The following is a 5908-nucleotide window of genomic DNA, read 5'->3' as shown; positions in this document are numbered from 1 at the left end:
GCCAGGCAGATATCATAACATAACACATCACACACAGATGAAGAAAATGTCGTCGTCTTCCCCTCCAGCCAGAGCGGAACTAATAATTAGGATTAGCTGATGTTACGAAAAGCAGGCAGGGGTGCTGGCATCCAGCAGGGTTTCATAGTTAATGACCGACACGCAACAGCCAAAGGGCTGCAGTGCAATAACGAGGGAATCGATCGGGGCTGACCTTTCAGTGATTCCTCGTTCTGACCTATCGATTATGACACCTATTGATCTGCCTTTCTGCTGTGTTCTGTTGCAACTGTGGACATCAGAGATGAGATCAGTGGTTGAGGCTTGCACCGTGGTGAGATGGAAGGGGGTCGATGGATAGTTATCATCAAGACCACCTGTCACTCCTCCAGCCTTCCTCGACAACCTCATCAGAACTCTCAATATACACCACAGGAGGTCAGGCCATGGTAATAATAAAGCGGTTGAAGGGATAAGGACACAGACAGAAAGGAAATAGGCTATGACAGGTTTCACAGAAAACGGTAAAAGCACCAGTGACAATATCAAGTGAATCCAATTCCTCCATGTTATTAATTCAGAGGATCGGCAACTCCTTGACAGCACTGGATGATTATATAATATCGATCATGAAAAAGAGTACAGGCATTTCTGCCATATAGTCAAACCCAGGTAAAAAAAACTACGATAAGTACAGTTTTGTTCAGAAAATTTCAGCTTCAAACATATCATAGGCTGGAATATGTTTCCAGGCAGAGATGTACACAAATATTTGCTAAAGTTGCCTGAAGAAAGCCCATTTGCCCTCTTTGGCTGAGCTGCCTCTCAATAGAATAAAATAATATCCTAATTTAGGTTTTTTTTATTTTATGAATGAGAAGTTCAAGTAGCCCATGATTATTAAAGTCAAACAAAAAAACAACATGACTCAAAAGAATGCCCTTTAACCCCTCTTAAGGGTTATGGAGCATGGATGCATTAAGAGACCTTAATTCAGCACTTCAGGTGGGGTCCCATTCATTCCTTTGAAAGTTGCTCAGTGGCATTTGAAGCCAAAAAAGTTTTATTTCCGTGGTATGAAATCACCTGGAGGATCGGCACTGGCTCTCCATCACTGGGCCCATAAAGCGCACGAGAGACTTCCGCCGGCAGGGCCAGCTGCTTCCGGTTTAGCACTCTGATAACATGAATGTGAATAAAATGATTAAATCTTGCTGCTCTTTTAGACTTTCCAAAATTTTTTTAGACTGAATGGATCTTATCCCGATAATAAAATGAATATATCTGGGGGGGTTGTGGCGCTAAAAAAAATGCATCCACTGATTTACAGACATCTTTTTCACAATGTGACACTATGGGAAATAAATATTTTTGGGCTCAAGGCATCAAGTGATGGACCCAGAAGTTGCAATTCCATTGTTTGGCCACTACAAAATTTGGTTTCAAAGCCCAGCACACTTGATAAGCAGTGAATGGTATAAATATGAATAAAAATCTCCACATACACAAAACACTTGCCACACTTTAATAACGCAATATGTTAATATGTTAATGCAATATGTGATCACATGAAGCAATCTTAGCTAGCTGGCTAACATACAGGCACCAGGCTACATGCAAGAGAGAGGCAGTCAAGAAGAAAGAGCTGAGGGACACGAGTCAAGGGAATGTAACGTTGCAGAGCTGGATTCAGATCAGTAGCAGGTGAGTAGAAATGTCAAGCAACCACTTCTTATTTAGGAAGTCGGCCTATTTTCTCAAAAGCATTTTTTAAAATGTTGGAAAGTTTGCCCTTTTTCAGGTTAAAGCAACACCCCCAAAACGTCTCTGCAGGTCCCCATTTCTGGGTGTTGATGACATTATAGCAAACTGAACACACAACACCAGTGTTAAGCAGCCTGTCCATGTGACCCCTTTGTATTTCACATGATTCAGAAATGACAAGAGGTAAAAGTAAGCCCAGACTTTCTCAGAATACTGTTCTCATATACTAATATTTATGATGACAGGGCTTGAGTTCGATTTTTTTTACTTCCAAAAGGCAGAGAAGTAGAAATATCCAACAGCAGAATGCATTGAGTGCAAGCCTTCACAGCCTCACTTCATGGTATAGTCCGAAATAATGGGCACATTATCACAAAAAAATCCTGCTTGTGTAGCTTTAGATTTTTTCTAAAAAAATTAACCTCAACTATTTTAAGAACACAAAAAAAGCTCAGATAACTTCCCTTGATTTTTATTTTAAGTGATATGATTTCTATGCACTGAAAAAAACTATTCATGTCAGACTATTCCCTTGATTTCATTTGTCGAATGAAATTTGATTGTCAGTCACAGAGCCTGAATTGAGCACTAAGGATGTCTTCACTCGGTTTTCAATCAATGCGCGACATTTGAGTTCACTATAAGCATGTTTTACTTACTATATTTCTTAGATTTCGTAAGACCAAGTGCCAATCAAGATAAGGCTATACATTAAGTAGATGATTTGATTTTAAGGCAAGAGAGCTCTTCACCCCCAGACACTGATACAAATTTGTGAAAGTGTGCATACTTTAATATAATGGCTGTCAAAAGTCAATTTCTCCCTCCTTAAGCCATTCCTCATTGCTGCAAATTGAACTGTGACGTGCAGACAGAGTGTGGAAAGAGTCACGCGCAAATGGTGAAAGCTTGGAAGAAACTGCACCAGGCAGCTGCTGTCTGTTAGCAGTGCAGGAGGGTGAGCACTTGTGCCCTACGGCACACTGCAGGGGCTAAAACGTTCCTCCACATCTACGCAGGCAGCTAAGAGACTAGAGGCATACATGGGATTACATCCTGTGCTTATTGCCCTAGGCAGTCACCAGGAGATGCCCTCACACATATGGTAAAACTGCACACACACCAACATAGTAACAGTGAGGTGCAACCATATGCATGCTCACAAATACACACAGAATGCTAAATTGTGTGCCTGCTGTATATTCTGTTTCTGTGAAACACACACTAAGATCATGAAGAAATATTCACATTCTGGTTTCTTTTGGTCATTTATGAAAAACTTAATATCGTTCTCGTTTCCTGAGGCAATCAGCAGGTTACTCTCAGAGGAAGCAATAAGTCTTATAGGTTTATCTTTATCTGAGAAACAGTTGCAAAGTGCAAGCAGTCATTAAAATGCTGTTAAATCTAAATGATCTCATGTCAAATTAGGAAGAGTAACTTTATCTGCAATGCAAAAAAAGTGCTTCCTCTCTGTATTGCAGAGCTCAAGGTGACATATCTCCCTCCTTTACCATTCAGGTAAACAGTACAGACACACACACACACATCCACGTATGCCCTCACATACACTCACATACACACACAGACACCCAGCAGGATCTCTGTGGTGAGCAGATGAAAGTATCTTCCCTGCACTCTTCTTGGCATTGTGCAGTAGGACCCAGGGGGTGTTCTCGACAGTCTGGTACATATACAACGATCCCCAGACAAACACACACTCGCACAGACACACAGTAATGTGTGTTGCATATTTAAGTACAGAAAAACTCACTCGGTAAGTACTGAAAGGTCAAATAAGGGCAAGAATGCACTCCAGTTACTAGCTCAGTCTGCAAAGAAAATTCAGTTCTATATTTCAAACATATAACCATTATGTAAGCAACGGTTCCCAGCAGACCATAAGATTAAAATCTAGCGTAAAGTTGAATTTTTTTGGTTGTGATTTCAGGTACAGTTCAATATTGCACATCTTTGAAATCAATCCCCATTCAGGTTTAGGTTAGTTTATGCTCCACCTTACACCCTTTGATGTGTTCTCATCCCTGCTCAAAGAGAGATATAAAAAGAAATGTCAGAAACATTTCTCTTACTCTTTCAACCCTTGTGCCCATTAACAGTTAGTGCTTGGAGTAATTGTGATTTGAATGTAACCCCAAATCTGTTTAATGAGAGCAATGATCCATAGAGGGAGCACAGGTAAAGTGCTTTTAACGAGAGGGCCCTTATTTTACCAGCCAGAGAGGAGCAGAGAGGAGCGGAGCTGCTATTTCACATTCAGCTTCAAAGCAGCGCTTCAAATTGTGCAGACGAGACTTCATTTCCTCTTATCTGCCAGTGTATAGGTCCTCCAGAGTAAGAGTGCACAGAGTGAAAATGTGAGGGAATGGTGGGTGAAGATGTATAGAGCACACAGCACCACAGAGAGACGGGGAGACTCAAATTAGCTGAATATGAGAAGGAGAAATGGAGGAAGTTGTTAGACATTACAGCTACGCGCTCTGGAGTGTTGGCTCTATAGTTATGTCCTCCTCAAGACAGACCTTGAAAGATACTTTACAGAGAGGGAAAGTCCACACTATTCATTTCACAGGGACAGGGACTAGCACTGCACAGACTCAATATCATAACTGCCTTGGCTCAGGGCTCTACTTTGAGTTTTTCAGGTGCTCTCAGCAGCCCGTATTTTGTATGTTTATTGGATATTTTGACGTGAAAGGTCAAGGAGGGGACGCTATCATGGAGTCGAAGTAAATGTAAAAGTTAAGCCAAATTTAAAGCTAAAGTTTAAATGGCATATATATAATCGCCATAACGCCAATGGTCTACTAACCTTTTGAAAAGCCAAAAGCATTACACTTTATATTTTCATTAAAAATTTACACATGCAATGGCGTACAATATGTTTATAAAATGCTCATAGGGGAAAAGACATATTTCAGCCGTTTAAGATCTCAGAGATTCAGTTGTTTTTTTTTATCTGCTCATACTGGTGTCACTGGTGTACTGGTTACTCAAATTAACAGGTGCCAGGGAGTCATTCAAATGATCACATTTATGCGCACAAAAGACTATAATGAGATGCTAAGGAGCTGCAAAGAGACACACATTTTATAAAATGGCAAAACAACCTGCAAGAGACACAAAATGACTAAAAACGAAACAAAGGCCCAAAACCATGAAAAGATACAGAACTACTACAAACAGATGTAAAACAACAAAAAGAGGCAAAACCAGCACAAAGTCTGTGTGTGTTGCTCCTATGTAGGGCAGGTGGTGGGGCCATATCTGTATATCTGTGCCTAGGACCCATTGTTTTACAATATGCTAGTGGTCTTAGCAAACCTTCATTCCTCAATACACTGGCTGCTTTTCTTCTGTCATTTGTACTTGTATCAAATTTTAAGTCTGACAAGTTGGTCTAATCTAGACTGGTTTTATATTTAATGGTTGAAATAACACAAACAGTTATGTAGCGGCATTAAAATTGCACAGTGTGAGATAAGTTTAAATCACTTTGCCTGTGTGGTCACTTTACCTAATGACTTTCCTCTTCTAAAAGCCAGTATGCCAGCTATTCTAACAAAGTGCAAAGCTCACTTCATACAATGCAATGGTTAAGTGCCAACTGAAGCGACTGCAGCTGCTGCAACTAAAATCCCATTTTAATATGTCATTCTCAAATAAATTCTTAGAAGTTATAAGATAAAATTACATTATAGGATTTGTGGCAGATATTTTCTTTAGTATTGCTTGCATATATTGCATGTAGGAACTTCACAATGTTATAATAGTGACATGCCTAATGTACCATAAATGCAATATGCATTGGAAATTTAAAAGTGGAAAGTTAACACCTCCGTCATAATTTACAAGAGGAATCTGAGAGTTCTGTGGCCTGCATGCAAAAACTCTTAAATTATAGACACACTAAAAATGAACACAAATCAACCAAAAAAAAAGAAGCAAAATCTACTAAATTACAACAAAACAGATGTTAAAGCTGCATTAACTTAACCTAAAAGAGAGTTTCCTTAGCATGGTGCAGAAAAAAGAAAAGAAAGGAAAAAACACATCTCAACCAACAGCTGTGCCCTCTTCTATACAATACAGGGAAAAAGCTTTTAAGGGAATAAGGAGCAAA

Source organism: Plectropomus leopardus, chromosome 4, assembly GCF_026936395.1.
Source record: "Plectropomus leopardus strain MGB_pleo_1.0 chromosome 4, ASM2693639v1, whole genome shotgun sequence".
Classification (NCBI taxonomy): Eukaryota; Metazoa; Chordata; class Actinopteri; order Perciformes; family Serranidae; genus Plectropomus; species Plectropomus leopardus.
This window is presented reverse-complemented; position numbering follows the sequence as displayed.